Source organism: Pelecanus crispus, chromosome 1 (genome assembly GCF_030463565.1).
Source record: "Pelecanus crispus isolate bPelCri1 chromosome 1, bPelCri1.pri, whole genome shotgun sequence".
Classification (NCBI taxonomy): Eukaryota; Metazoa; Chordata; class Aves; order Pelecaniformes; family Pelecanidae; genus Pelecanus; species Pelecanus crispus.
Genome location: NC_134643.1, coordinates 24,825,628 through 24,842,442, shown reverse-complemented (window position 1 = coordinate 24,842,442; position 16,815 = coordinate 24,825,628).

Here is a 16,815-nt window from a genome sequence, read left to right as displayed (position 1 = left end):
AGACTGCAAAGGGCTCAATAGCAGCCACATGGTACCTCCTGTTTTGATTTCCCTCAAGGACAAACTACAGTGAATAGAAGATGACTACATTAGGAGGCAGGTAAAAATATTGGGATGTAAAACCTCAGACAATTTTTTAAAATGTGCATTAGACTTACAAATATGTCATTCAGATGTAAAGTAAGGGATGGGGGAAGAAAGAGGAGACAGAAAATGCATGACAAAACACACACAAAAAATCTATTAGATGATAAATAGAAGACTGCATTTAGGAGCAGTACGAATCCTTGTAAGAAGTTACAGTCTAAAGCTGAAACTAATGAGAGTTTATTTGAATTAGAAGCAGTTTATACTAGAATCAGCCTCAAAAGGAAGAAAAAAAAAAAAAGAAAAAAAAAAAGAAAAAAAAAAAAGAAAAAGAAAGACAAATCATCCAGCTATGTAGGGCAGACTAGTTGTACCTTTGAAATGCCTGTTTCTGTCCTATGATTGAAAAAGATGCTTTGAAAGATTAGGTCATACATAGCCATCCTATAATTGTATAGATAATTAGGCAAGTTTTACTGTGGACTTTGTTAAGGTCTGACTTTCACCTAGATATGGCAAAGATAATGTAGAATTTGGATCTGATTCCAAAGGAAAAAATGTGTGTGTATGACTGTCTGATCCAGAAAAACTGAGAGAAGTAGCACATCAGGAGTTTTTATCAATATTTAATGTTATTTCATTTTATTTCATAATACCATAACATAGACCTCATAGATATTACAATGTAATTGGTGCTTTTATTGTACAATATAAATAGTTGTCTAGGTAGCTGTAATTGGAGAGAGAGAGAGAAATAGACACTTTTAAAATATGAGTAATTTCAATCTAAAGTAGATAAATTGTGCCCAGAATATTTTATTGTCTCTTCCTATGTCATGGTTTGAACCCAGTCGGCAACTAAGCACCACACAGCTGCCCATTCACCCTCCCCTCCCCGCAGTGGGATGGGGGAGAGAATCAGAAAAAAAAGTAAAACCCATGGGTTGAGGTAAAGGCAGTTTAATAGGACAGCAGAGGAAGAGAAAGTAATAATAATAACAATGATAAAAAAATATACAAAACAAGTGATGCACAACACAATTGCTCACCACCTGCTGATCAATGCCCAGCCAGTCCCCGAGCAGCAATCGCTGCTCCCCGGCCAACTCCCCCCAGTTTCTATACTGAGCATGACGTCATATGGTATGGAATAGCCCTTTGGTCAGTTTGGATCAACTCTTCTGGCTGTGCCCCCTCCCAGCTTCTTGTGCGCCTGGCAGAGCATGGGAAGCTGAAAAGTCCTTGACTAGCATAAGCAGTACTCAGCAACAACTAAACCATCAGTGTGTTATCAACATTCTTCTCATCCTAAGTCCAAACCACAGCACTATGCCAGCTACTAGGAAGAAAATTAACTCTATCCCAGTTGAAACCAGGACATTTGACTTTTCTACATCTATAAAGTGAACCTATGGTGTGTGTCATATATGGAAACCTTTGCTGTAGAAGCCTTCAGCTAGGCTCAGTTTGACAAAGTAAGTTTGACAAAGTAAACTATTAAAGACAGAAATAAGAGTGACCTAAGCTAGATGTTACAAAGAAGGAATCATGTGATTCTTAAGGAAAAAGAAACATGATATTTCTGTCACCTATTTTAATTTTGAATAATTGTTTAAAGAGGATGCATTAGAAGTGATATTTTAGTAAGGATTATCAAATGGATTTCTGTGTTGTGAAGAAGGACAAAACCAACTTCTAAAATTTACACAAATGTCATTTCAGCCCAGAAACCCAAAACTTGGAGCATATTGAAATGCTTCACAGGTCTGTGATAGCTTTTGGGGTGTGAGAAAAAAGTGAATATTGCACTCAGAAAGAGAGAGAGGGCTTAAGAGTTGCTTGAGAAGGGACAAACTGATATTGTAGCAGTATCAGTAGGATCACTTGCTTTCTTATTTCCTGAATAAACATAAAACAGAAACAGAGTAAAGGGAAAACAACATAGCTGTTCACTTATGTTTTCTTATGACATTTCCAGGGCAGTCTGGCTTTGTTCAAAGCCAATGGTTTTTGATGAAAGGCATTTTCTAGTGGGTGACAAATGTACTTGGTATTAAAAGCTAAACCTAAACTCCAAACAAACATATGTTATGTACACGTAATAGCTTTTTTTTTTTTAATATACCGGTTCCAAATTCAAATGTGTCTTTCATGTCACAGTCCTCTGGGCCTGGAGAATACCTCTGGACAGTTTTGATTACTGTTAAGACCCTTGTGGAATAAAAGCACTAGGCCAATTTCAGTAGGGTCATATCCTGTATGTATTTGGACATCACTTTTTTGCTGAATATTTAAGAACATTTTCAGAGTAAGACACTATGGCTAGGTTTCTACATGGAACCCACTTTTGTCTCTGCTGTGGTCCTCACCGTCTTTTTCAAAGGCATTCTCTGGACAAGGCTGAATCCTTGCAGTTATAGTTCATAATTCATTGCTGGTTTTTTTCACGTGCCATCAAACAGAGTGTCTCCATATGTGCTCTTTCTCTAGTACCTTCATTCTTTTTTCCTCCTAAGTGAGTATGGGATTGCACTACTGTTGTCTTTTTGGTCTATAGAGAGGGGAAAAAAATCCCATATCATTGATTATGGTTTTCCTTCCAGGGCACTTGGCAGAAGTGCACTGTGTATGGGCTGTTCCCTTTTTCATTTGAGTTTCCTCTCAGTCTTTCCAGTATAGTATGCAAAGGTTTCTTATCAAAAATTGAATAGAAAGAATTTTATTTAAAAAGTATTAAAAATTAAGTTCATGTAGGCTGATTGTTTTAATGTTGAAGAATATGAAAAGAGAACAAAAAAAAGGAAAGTGATCTAATGTCTGTTCACCTATAGCAGCTGCCATCAGGTTCAAGACTTTACTGGACTTGTGATTCTCATTTGATCAACCTGTCCTTACACAGTCCCTGGAAGGTGTCAATACTGTGAAAATTTGTGTAAGCTTTAGCATTTTTTTTTTTTTTAAATTCATGCTCTGTTTTTAGCCACAATTTGATAAATGTGACCGGCTACATCCCAAAATATGAAAATATAATATTTTGGATGATATCGCTATAAATGCTTTTTTTGACAGTTAAAGCTAAAGAAAGAAGATAATTTTCCCCATCCTTACACACAGTAATTTTGTTGACCACCTTTCACTTTATGGGCCATTCACAGATGAGGCCTTGTTAATGACTTTTTCACTTTCTCACATGCAGCTATTAGAGAATAATTCTAAAATGTTCTTTATTTACATGTCACTGTCTTCGAGACTAAGGCAGCTTTAGGCACAGGCAAAATAAGCACAAGTCTAGGATATTACATTATTGAGAGGCAAAACACCACAGCCCTGCAGACTACTTTACCCATGCTTGCATCTTGGAGAAGAAGCCATTACTCTGGAAAGTGACGGAGCAGTGGGTACTGGAGTTGGGACACGGTGATATCAATTGCAGTTATCTACAGCTGCCCTTTCCTCCATTTACTCATCTTCCCAACCCATCTTTGCTCCTCATCCATCCCCTCATAGTCTACCACTAGCTTTTCATTTGGTGGAAAGAAAAAGTCATCTTTGTCTACACATCTGAGTGACCTTGAGCTGTCTCTGTTCATGACTGTAAGTAGCATTGATTTCATTTTTAATTGTCTTTCTCTGAGGTTTTGGAGCATGTTTTTTTCCAGTTCAAGCTTTATTCAGCTTCAGTTGCTGCAATGAAGTTGCTGGGGGAATGAGAACAAAATCTGACTCAGAGCAACTTTCTTATTTCTTTGCAAAGTAAGAAACTCGTGTCAGATTCTGCATGTCATTTCCTTTCCATATTCCATAGCATCTGCACATGTTTTTCATCAGCAGCCAAAATGGATGAACTAAATTTCAATACTGATGTAAGGTTTTAACACATTTTAGAGTATAAATTTACCTTTCAGAGACTTTCAGAGACAGAGTTCAGAGACTCCTCTGTCATCTGACCTCTACATGTCCAGGTGTTCTGCGCTCTGCCATAATATTAGTAATAATATTAGTAAAGTGGACTAAGATCCATTTGGAAATCCAATCATATATTAGCACTTACAGCTGGCTTACTTATAACGAAATGTTAAAGAAGTAAAATACAGAAATAATAAATCTGGTTTTAACAGAGAAAAAATTGTACTGTGATAAAAATTGGTTAAAAGTACATATTTTCTGATCCTAACAGAAGATTTTACAGGTTTACTGCTAGCAGAAAATTATATGCATTGCTTGAAAAATGCAGGTTTTTGGAACTACACTTTTCTTACAGAACTGTTTGCCCCATCCACATACAAACATTGTGCATTATGTTGAGTTGGAAACCTCTCAAAACTCTAAGTGGAGAGGAATCTTTGTGCATATAGTAAATATTATTTTACAGTCATTATGGCCATGAAGGTTATCTCCTCGAGGCTAGGAAGGTGCTGCAGAGGGGTCTGGACAGGCTGGATTGATGGGCCGAGGCCAGCTGTATGAGGTTTAACAAGGCCAAGTGCTGGGTCCTGCACTTTGGTCACAACAACCCCATGCAATGCTCCAGGCTTGGGGAAGAGTGGCTGGAAAGCTGCCTGGCCGAAAAGGACCTGGGAGTGTTGGTAAAGCACCAGCTGAATATGAGCCAGCAGTGTGCCCAGGTGGCCAAGAAGGCCAACAGCATCCTGGTCTCTATCAGAAATAGTGTGGCCAGCAGGAGCAGGGAAGTGATTGTCCCCCTGTACTCAGCACTGGTGAGGCCGCACCTTGAATACTGTGTTGAGTTTTGGGCCCCTCAATACAAGAAGGACATTGAGGTGCTGGAGCCTGTCCAGAGAAGGGCAACGAAGCTGGTGAAGGGTCTAGAGCACAAGTCTTATGAGGAGCAGCTGAGGGAACTGGGGTTGTTTAGCCTGGAGAAGAGGAAGCTGAGGGGAGACCTTATTGCTCTCTACAACTACCTGAAATGGGCTCAAATTGTGTCAGGGGAGGTTTAGATTGGATATTAGGAAAAATTTCTTAATGGAAAGAGTGGTCAAACATTGGAACAGGCTGCCCAGAGAGGTGGTGGAGTCAATCACCTCCCTGCTCCTGCTGGCCACACGATTCCTGATACAGGCCAGGATACTGTTGGCCTTCTTGGCCCCCTGGGCACACTGCTGGCTCATATTCAGCTGGTGTTTTACCAACACTCCCAGGTCCTTTTCTGCCAGCAGCTTTCCAGCCACTCTTCCCCAAGCCTGGAGCATTGCATGGGGTTGTTGTGACCCAAGTGCAGGACCCGGCACTTGGCCTCGTTAAACCTCATACAGCTGGCCTCGGCCCATCAATCCAGCCTGTCCAGGTCCCTCTGTAGAACCTTTCTACCCTCAAACAGATCAATACTCCCACCCAACTTGGTGTCATCTGTAAACTTACTGAGGGTGCACTCAATCCCCTCATCCAGACCATTGATGAAGATATTAAACAGAACTGGCCCCAATACTGACCCCTGGGGAACACCAATTGTGACCAGTCACCAAGTGGATTTAACTCCATTCACCACAACTCTTTGGGCTCAGCCACCCAACCAGTTTTTTACCTAGTGAAGAGTACACCCATCCAAGCCATGAGCAGCCAGTTATCCAGGAGAATGCTGTGGGAGATGGTGTCAAAGGCTTTGCTGAAGTCCAGGTAGACGACATCCACAGCCTTTCCTTCATCCACTAAGTGGTTCACCTTGTCATAGAAGGAGATCAGGTTAGTCAAGCAGGACCTGCCTTTCATAAACCCATGCTGACTGGGTCTGATCACCTGGTTGTCCTGTATGTGCCGTGTGATGGCACTCAGGATGATCTGTTCTATAAACCCTACCTGGCACCAAGGTCAGACCGACAGATCTGTAGTTCCCCAGATCCTCCTTCCGGCCCTTCTTGTAGATGGGCGTCACATTTGCTAACTTCCAGTCAACTGGGTCCTCCCTGGTTAGCCAGGACTGCTGATAAGTGATTGAAAGTGTCTTGGTGAGCACTTCTGCCAGATCCCTCAGTACCCTTCGGTGCGTCCCTTCCGGCCCCATAGACTTGTGTGTGTCGAAGTGGTATAGTAGGTCACTAACCATTTCCCCTTGTATTATGGGGGCTTCATTCTGCTCCCTGTCCCTGTCTTCCAGTTCAGTGGGCTGGGTACCCCAAGAACAACTGGTCTTACTATTAAGGACTGAGGCAAAGAAGGCATTAAGTACCTCAGCCTTTTCCCCATCCTTTGTCACTATGCTTTCCTCCACATCCAATAAAGGGTGGAGATTGCTCTCAGCCCTCCTTTTGTTGTTAATGTATTTATAGAAACATTTTTTTATTGTCTTTTACTGCAGTAGCGAGATTAAGTTCTAGCTGGGCTTTGGCCCTTCTAATTTTCCCCCTGCATAACCTCAACGGCATCTTTGTAGTTCTTTTGAGTTTCCTTCCCCTTCTTCCAAAGGTCATAAACTCTCTTTTTTTCCCTGAGTTCCAGACAACGCTCTCTCTTCAGCCAGGACAGTCTTCTTCCCCACCGGCTTATCTTTCAGCACGTAGGAACAGCCTGCTCCTGTGCCTTTAACATTTTCTTCTTGAAGAATGTCCAGCCTTCCTGGGCTCCTTTGCCCTTCAGGACTCCATATATGCTATAGTACAGTCACTTTGATGCTTTCAAAAACAAGAAACTGAACACCCAAGGCGGGCCTTTATTTTATGTTTCATATAATTGCTATATAATACTTTTTGTAAAATTATTTTATGTTGGATAATACTATGAAACAAGCTATATAGATATAAATTTATATGCACATTCTGCCACATTTATAAAACGAAGGTATTGAATCAGAATAAACTTGGAATTTCTTACAGTTTGGCTTTGGTACCAGCTTTACATTCTGTAAAATAAATCAGAATCTGGCAACTTGTCTAAAACATAAAAGTGTAATTGAATTCTAATGTTAGTTATTTTTCTCCCATGGATATGTTCACAGACATGATATGTAGTTATACATATATGTATATGCACAGAAATATATATAGAAACTTTTGTAACTGGACAGCAGTGTTATACAGTAACATAATTTTTTCTCATCTTCAACAGAAGAATAATGTGTTGTTGACTTTTCTGTCTTATCGTGAAAGACATGATGGAAATATTACAATTATAAAGGCAACTCAGCAAAGAAAAATGTCTAAAAAAGCAGATGCAATCCTAAGTTGTATCATTCAATCTATTTCCAGTAGGCAAATGGAAATGTGATTGAATTGTGATTGTGCAAGCTCCAGTCGGAATATATATTCTTTTGAGCAAAACAAAAATTACATCAATTGCAAGGGAAATTACTATATTTTCAGCACTGGAAAACTTATCAAAGCAAAAGAAACTGAAAAAACTTTGGCTCATCTAGCCTACCCAAATGAATGTTCTCTCCAAAACCATGAAGGTAAATACCAAGAAAGCAGAAGTTCTAAACAGCAGTATTAGCTAGTATTAAACATTATTCTCAAACTGAAAAAAAATGTAAACGTGCTAGACTGAAAGTTAGAAAAAAGGGTTCTAACCACTAGAACAGTACAACTTCACCATATCAGTCCAACAACAGGAGGAAAATATAGAAAACTCTGCAGTACTTAGCTTCATAAATTTAGGTACATTTATATAATATCGTTTTCTGTCGTAGTAGATATCTATGAACAGCAATGCAGGGGACTAATTAAATTCTATGCCCTATGCTCCAAGTGTAAAGCCACAAAAAAGTGTATCAATTATTGCCTGTTACAGCCCATCAGGTACAGGTTCATAAAAATATGTCTCTCAGAAGAGACATGCTGTAGTTTGGAATGACATGTTTTTACTGCAGTCTTGAGCAGTGGGAGTTAATTTCGCACTATTTGAAAGAAATTAGAGAAATTTCGAGAAGAGGAAAAGAAATTGGTCCAGTATAAAAATCTGTTAAAATCTGTGTGGTGTAGAATTAACAGTATGTAATATAAGAGATTCTCTAGTGTTTCTCAAAATCAGCTATACCATTCTGTTCTAGTTCAGGTTTTGTATTAAGTGATTTCTACGTACCTTCTAAAATACATTAGGCAAATTATCATGCATGAATCTTCTTTTACTCTTTTGTCACAAGGAAAAAATTGTTAAAATATATTATTTTTTCAGTTCAAATTTCTGTTTTATGTCCACTTTCTTATGTATTTTTACTACTTAGTCCTTAGATCTTCACAATCTTCTATCAAGAGCGGATAAAGTGCTACCTCCCACTTCAATCATTTTTACTCTTTAACTCTTCCGTTGTGTATGAAAAGGGAATCTATCAACCACAGCCTCTGTCTAGAAGTGAGGTTTTTTCAGTGTGAACACTCCTACATTTTTTGCATGAAGATTAAAGAGAATTAATCATCTATCACAACATGACTGTCTCTTCTATTTATTGGAAGATATAGAACAGACAAAGGAGAAAAATGAGTATCAATCAGAAACTGAGGAATACTTCTAAATGTTGGTGTTAAACATTTGTTTTCACTCTGGATTTAGGAACTGACTAAACAGTTTGTCATATACCAAGAAAGCAGTAAGTTGATGAGCAAAGCACATGCTATCTTCTACAGAATTGGGAGAATTTTAAAGTTTCTAAATGGACTTTTCATTTTAACTTTTTTTTTAAAAGCTTGAAAACTGAAGAAAGTGTTGAAGTTTGGGTCAAAAAAACCATTTTGTTCATAAGTGGAAAGCAATTGTTCATTATTAAAAGAAATGTTGTGTGTGTCAAAAAGTGTAGCATTTTTTCTTAAGTAATTTTATAGAACTTAAACCACACTTACTAGTTATTCACAACAGATTTTTGTACTATAAAAACATACCGTACCCTATGCTTCTGTGTTATATTGAACTATATGAATAACCAATTATGTCCAACTGCACAACAGAAATCAGTCGATAGGCAGATGTTATGCTGATGATACAAACTTCAGAGGTGAAATTTGATTGTTTTGCACCTCGCTTTTTTCCAGAAACTTGAGTTAATTTTATGTTTCCAGCCTCACCCCCTCCCTGTATAGCTGAATGTGCTATTTATCTATAACGCGCTTGGTGGAGACACTGAAGAGAAGCAAGGTTGTTGCTGGTTTAGATGTCCTGCTATTTCATCTGATGCAGAAATACAGCTTTTGACAAGAACTATGCTATCCGTACATTATACAGTAACTAAAAGGTAAGAGATCTTATATCTTAACAGTAGCTTCAGCTTTTATAAATGTCTTGGTGATTTTCTCAGTTAGGAATAGGATGTATTCCATGATCAGCTCTGACAATGAACAGGGAGATCACAATAGGCTTTTTTCCTTGTGCTGGAAAGGTGAATTATGTACTTTTCTATAACTAAAGCTTATACAGTTGGGATTTCTTTTTCTTATTCCCTGCTGCTTATCTTACTGCATTCTGCTTCTGCTCTTTCAGCAGCTATGCATATCTGGTTTTGTTAAATTTGTTAAAGGTGGTAATACTACCTTTGAGTGTGATCAAGGGTGTGCTAAGAATGAAATGCTATAGATTAATCCAACAATAATTTAGAATATGGTCAATTAGTTTATGCATATCTCCAAACTAACCACAGCATCTGTCGTCATTTCCTTAGTTAAAAAAGTAGGGGACATAAAATACATTTGTCACTGCATGAGAAAGTTTAGGACATGTAGTACAAGAGTCAGAAGAAATACATCTATATTAGTGTAACTGGGTAAAGAATACCTGTTTAGAGAATATTAGAAAAAGTTAAGCTGAATAGACAGAAGTAATTACTCCTCTCTACATAACTGCCAGATGTCCACAGCATGAGTACTGCGTCCACTTTTGGGCCCCCCAGTAAAAGACAGACATTGTCCTATGAAGAAAGTCTGAGAGACTTGGGGTTGTTTAGCCTGGAGAAGAGAAGGCTCTGGGGAAACTTTATTGTGGCCTTTCGTGCTTAAAAGGAGCTTATATGAACGACAAAGACTTTTTACCAGGGCCTGTAGTGACAGGACAAGGGGTAACAGTTTTAAACTAAAAGAGGGGAGATTTAGATTGGATGTAAGGAAAAAAATTCTTTACTCTGAGGGTGGTGAGACACTGGAACAGGTTGCTCAGAGAAGCTGTGGGTGTCCCACTTACAGGAGTAAGTTCAGCACAAGGCTGCAATGATGTTTGGGGGCTGAAGCACTTGCCCTGTGAAGGGAGGCTGAGGAATTTGAGCTTGTTCTGCCTGAAGTAGAGATGGCTTCTGGTGGACCGAACAGCAGCCCACCAGAACCTATGGGAAGTTTATTAAGAGGTTGGAGCCAGCATCTTCACAAGGAGGCATGGCAGAAGGATGAGAGACAATAGACATAAAATGAAATAAGAGACATTCAGACTGCTATAAGGAGAAGCTTCTTCCTGATGAGGACAGCCAGGCAGTGCAACAGGTTGCCCAGAGAGGTGGTGCAGTCTTTCCATTCTTGGAGGTTTTCAAGATCTGAATCAAACCCTGAGAAATATGGTCTGATCTCATAGCTGACCCTACTTTGAATAGGAGGTTGGACTAGAAATCTTCTGATGTCTCTTCCAACCTGAATCATCCTATGATCCCATGAATAAATACATTTTTGTCCAGGAGCAGAAGACAATGTTATTTATAATGGTCTATCTTTCCTTTTCCAAAGTCTTGGATTGACTCCTAAGTCCTGTTGGCTGAACAGATTAATTTTCCTTTACTGCATACAGTTTCATACTACAAAGTAAAATTCTTGTCTCCTGTTTGTTCTTTGAAGATATTAAGTAAGTGAGAGCCCAGTTATCAAATGCTCTGAGGAAAAGAACTAAGGTCTTAATCTATATTGAATATTTGTGAAGCCAGTCCAAACAATGGAAGACAAATTAAATATTTCAGTAATCATGTGTGTTAACAAGAAGATATGCCTCAGTAGTCCCTTCTAACTGGATTTTTCCCATTCCAAATACTTCATGCCCAAGCATACTCATCAGTGCAATCTGGCTGGAAAACTAAAAAGATATTAATAGAACTGATTATTAACAGTGATTGCTTTTGGTAAAAGTTAACTGACATCAAATAAGGCAAATTCCTAATTGGACTGAATCAACCACTTTTGGACGTGTACTTTATTATGTACTCAGCATCTATAATTAATGACAAGAATGTTCTCAAGGATAAGTACTCAGCTTGAATAAATATATGATCAATTCCATTATTATTACATCAAGAAATAAAGAATTTATGGTCTAAAGAGTTTATGGTTTAAAGAATGTAGGCAACTTAGCTTAGAAAAAAAATGTAACAGTGAGTTTCTTCAAACACATGGAGTAGAAACAGAACAGGTTAGAAAAGAACAAGATCTGCTGTTGTTGTGTTTGGTTTTTCTTAAAAGTTGATTCCCTGAATCTTCAAGATCCAACAAATCAATGGGAAGCTGGTGCCACTAACTTACTCAGAGCAGCAGATACAAATGTAGTATATGCTGAACCGTGTATTTTTGCTTAAGCTACTCTGCAAAATAATTATTATTTTAGCCTTCAAGTAATTTCTCTCAGAATATTAATATGAACATTGTTACAGTGTTAACACACTGAGAATTTTGACTATATAATAATTTAATTGCATCTATTGAAGAACATAATAGTAAGAAGAGTTTTCAGTCAGTTTAAATGTGAAAACAGAATGTTTTTCTGAAGATCAAATAAAATCAGGTAGATAAAAATTATTGTAAATAACAACAACAAAACAAAAAAAAAGATAAAAAAGTATATGAAGGTCTCATGAATAAATAAACCCACAAACAAATAGAGGCTTTAGGAGAACGCATTCAGTGCTGGCATTCAATTGACTGAACATTCCTATAGAGCGGTTGTATAGATGGGTTGTTTTGTCATTGCTGTGAGAGTAGTCAAAATTAAACAAAGGCTCTTGTTATCACAGTTAAAATCATTGGACTATAGAAATGGGTCAAATTATCTAAGGGCAAGTTTTAATTCAAGTTCTAATGTTAATTTAAAGAGATCAGTTTTTTAAAAGCCTTAGTAAGTTTGGTCAAACATACTTTTGTTTATGGTCAAGTGTATTTATGTGTGTGGGATGAAAAGTAGGAGAAAAAATGTCCTGGTTTCAGCTGGAATAGAGTTAATTTTCTTCCTAGTAGCAGGCATAGTGCTGTGGTTTGGATTTAGTAGGAGAAGAATGCTGATAACACGCTGATGGTTTAGTTGTTGCTAAGTACTGCTTATGCTAGTCAAGGGCTTTTCAGCTTCCCATGCTCTGCCAGGTGCACAAGAAGCTGGGAGTGGGCACAGCCAGAAGAGTTGATCCAAACTGACCAAAGGGCTATTCCATACCATGTGACATCATGCTCAGTATAGAAACTGGCGGGGGGTGGCCGGGGAGCAGCGATCACTGCTCGGGAACTGTCTGAGTATCGGTCGGCGGGTGGTGAGAAATTGCATTGTGCATCACTTGCTTTGTATATTATTATTATTTTATTGTTACTATTAGCATTACTATTTTACTTTATTTCAATTATTAAACTGTTGTTATCTCAACCCAGGAGTGTTTCTCACTCTTACTCCTCCGATTCTCTCCCTCATCCCACCGGGGTAGGGGGAGTGAGCGAGCGGCTGCGTGGTGATTAGTTGCTGGCTGGGGCTAAACCACGACAATGGAAAAAAAAACTTTAATTTAGCTGACAATAGAAGATAGAGGATTAGTATTACAAAATCAAAAAAAGAGGTCAGAAAGATGTTAAAAACTGGGAATGTTTTTTGATTAGCAATAAAAGTGTCTCCAAACTGCTGCAACATAGTGTTTGAAATTATCCTAAACAACTTCTGGTCAAAAGTAGCTAAAGCAAACCAATTCTGAGAAGAAATGAAGTGTCTCGTCAAATTTGGCAAAGACACACCTACTGTATTTCTAGTATTTCTAGTGAAATACAGGAAACATCTGAGTCAGCTGGTAACAGAGTAATACAGACAATACCCTTTCTGTATCTCCTCACTTGTACTTTTTTTCCCTTCTCTCACGTAAAGTAAGATAGCTGTGAAACTGTAAACTTCAGAGACACTGCTCAGGCCAAGCCAGAAGAGCAGTCAGGTTTTTCACTGCCTTAATAACACAGCTCCTGCAATCAGACCTAACTAGTTCAGAGTACTTCTGTATGAGCTGCAGTTACACTTTGCACTGGCATTGTACACTAATCCTAAACAGACTAGCCAAGCAGTTAAACAAGTTGCACTTGAGATTGGCACAGCCTATCCCATGGCTCCTTCATGGCGAGATCACTGTGACAAGAGGGCTGAAATTCAAGTTGTGTCTTAAAACACTGATGTCTAGTTGTTCACAGATAGGTGTCTGTATGGGACCCAAGTGAGCCATTAGAGTCAATACACCACCAACACAACCAATGGAGTCAAAAGAGGTATTCAGCTGACCAGATGTAGGTGTCATCAATAGATAGCTGCATGGAGTAGAATAATATTTTGGACACTGAGTCTACTGGCTTCTATTAAGCCCAGTCCTGATAGTATCAGCATGAATATAAACCGGCTAGATGTCCTACCAACAAAGGTTGGAAAACGATCCTGAGACCATAAGGTCTAGACCAGTCCTGTTGTAGGCAACCATATCACATGATCCTGTTCATAACCTGCACAGACTATCTGTGTGTTTTGACCCCTTCCCATACTGTTCGTGTTAGTTCTTGTAGAACCATCAGTTTCACTTGTCTGTGGATGCTTTGTCATGGTCCATAGAGACAAAAATACCTTTTTTTTGTTTTCTTAGAACTGTGAGAAATTAATATTGGAAAAGGCAAAGTCAGATATTCTGAATTCAAAATGGGGCTCACATTTATCATCAAGTACAAATGTTCTACATTATCAAGGAAGGACTCTTTGAGCATTAGAAAAAGTATAATGTGGCCTATAGCATTTCTTCAAAGAGCCATGGTTATGCATCACATCTCAAGGGGAACATAAATATTGCTGCCTGACACTAAGGGACCAGAAAGTAAGATGTGTAATTTTACTTTAACCAAGTTGACTGAATTTGTAAATTACAACTTCATTTTTATATTTAATTAGACAACCAAATATATTTTTTCTTTTTTTTTTCAATGTTAGTAAAAACAACCAATGTTAAAATAATTGTTACTTTTTGAGTTTTTAAAGAAACATGTATTTTTCAGAAGAGTTATTTCATAATACCTTTTGTAGTTATTTAATGTGTGTAACATTGCTTCAAGCCTTTTGCTTTTTGCTTTTCTTTAATACTTTGAAATAAATAAAAGTTAAAAATCACTCGGGATTTATACTAATGTTGACAGAAATTTTGCATTTTGAGGGGCACAGAATCCATTCTGACTTGACTGTGGCTCATTAACAAATTCCAGACTGTAATTCCTAGTTAGCTCATTTGATAAGAATCAATTAAATTTTAGTTAAATTGATTTGAAAAAAACTCTATTTAGCACCAACTCTGAAGAAAAGTTCCTTAGGTTCACAAAGCTATAAAAAATACAATATAGCTAGTGAAATCCCATCATATCTAAATCATAAGGGTTTATTTGTTTAAAGAGCTTCCTGGGTTTATAAATTCAAAGGAAATATATACATTTAAATTAACAACACTGAAATAGGATCATCACTTGAAAGCAATAACTGAATGGGAAAATAAACACAAGAAATTCTGGTTTTGATAGGCAGACAGAAGAGCAGATGTAGATATAGATAAATAATTAGACAATTTGGGTCCCTGAAATCCAGTCTCGTTTCTTTCTGGATACTAAAGGCAGCTGGAGAAATGTACAAGCTTTTTTCAGTGCACAGTTTGATTTTACTTCCTCACTTTTCTTTCTTGGCTTACTGCTTTATAGAAATATAGCCAGTCATTAACAACATAAAGCATGCTTTATAAGTGGTTTTCTTGCAAAATAGACATTTCTAAAAGAATTACAGATGGGAAAGTATATCTAATGGGATTTCTTCTTCATTATAAAGTTATCCTGATCTTAGCATTTTGCAATCGCATCATTATGATTGCAGAACACATGGAAAAATCAAGTGTAGCTATTATGATAAAAATATTTACTAACATTTGCTCCTTCAGACCAAAATTGATGGATTACCTCTCTATATAAGAAAAACCATTATGGAAAGATTTACTGAAGTTATTTATTAGACAGAAATTCTCCTCACTACCTGTTCAATTTGGTAAAAAATTTATTCAGTAGGGGTAGTTGGTCACAGAGATTTCATAACCTCAGAGCTCCTGTTAAATTTAACATTTCAGGTTTGGTAGTTGCAGAACCTTTTGGAGGTGAGTAAAGGTATCATGGTGCCAACTCTTCCTCAAGCTGCTCTTTGATCTGCAGATCTATATTATACCCATGCAATTCCAGGACTCTACAGCTACCATGGTCAATCCTGTAGAAAACAGTATCAAGCATGTTGGAACTCAAATATATCTATCAGTCTCTATTTTTTTTACCTTTATATGTAGTTTTCTACCTTCTTGCTTTGTCCTCTGTCCCTAGCAGTGCTGGGATATCCAGCCCTTGATGAGGTCAGACTAAATGAAACTCTTTCTCTCCTTGGCTTCCCAATCTGAACCCATGTAGTGGCAAGGAGGATCACACCTGTGCTGAAATACAGGGGCTGTACAATAATGCTATTTCTAGCTTTTTCCCAGGAATTATGCCTAACTAGTTAACAGCATGCCATCAGGAATGCCGTTTCTTGATATAGCTGGCTAGATGTAGAATGGAGTAAGCTAATGCTACATATAAGCATGCGTTCAGCAGGTAGGAGGTATCCCTGCAACAATGCTGTTAACCTTTTTATGTTCCAATGTTTTCCTCTCAAGGGTGATATTCTTTTCCAAGCCTTTTCAATAAAATACAATCTGGTAAAGTCTGATTACATGTGGCTTTTCATAGTCTGAATTCACATTAACATAATGCCTGGACAAACACAATGCTCCCTGGAAATGAGAGATTTGAGTACCACTCACGTACTAAGGGTAGCCAGAAAGAGGTGTGAATTTTACAGAAGTTAGAAACCTTTATGGTCACTTAGTCTTATCTGTCAGATTTATCTGGCTGCCATGAAGTAGCTGTGTATCTCAATAACAAGTTTCTGAATCAAATACATGAGGGAGAGGATCTAGTCTGGCATACCTGTAGAGGAGCTGTGCAATGCAAATAGACAATCTTTTTTTTTATCGGGGTGCTCTCAGGTCTGCTTACTGATATACAGTACACATATTGTCTCAATTCCTGATTCATCCCCAGAAAATAACTCATTAAACAGGGAGATGGGTCATAGAGACAGTCATCTGAGACCTGCAAGGGGTGTACTGTTGCAGCTACTGCCCTCTCTCCAGAAGAGTAGGTGGTCCTTCTCACCAGCATTTCCAGCAGAGAGAAAGGATAGTATAATGATTATGATCCTTAACAGTTTCTTTGAAGAACTCCAATTTCCCCCTCTGTCATAGACTTTTTGTGTGGCAGCAGAAAATCACTGTATATTTTGGCCTCAGTTTTCTAGCTAACAACTTATATAATAAAATTTGCTCAACAACCAACCAGTATTGTTTTAATGTATTAAAATGTTGAGGAACTCCAATGTTGTGATGATGGAAGACCATAAAGTAGTCAAAGTAATTGCTTTGTTTTATCACAATCTGTCTGCATTGTCATTCCATTCCAGCACTGACTGTGGAAGTCAAGGTCTCAGATG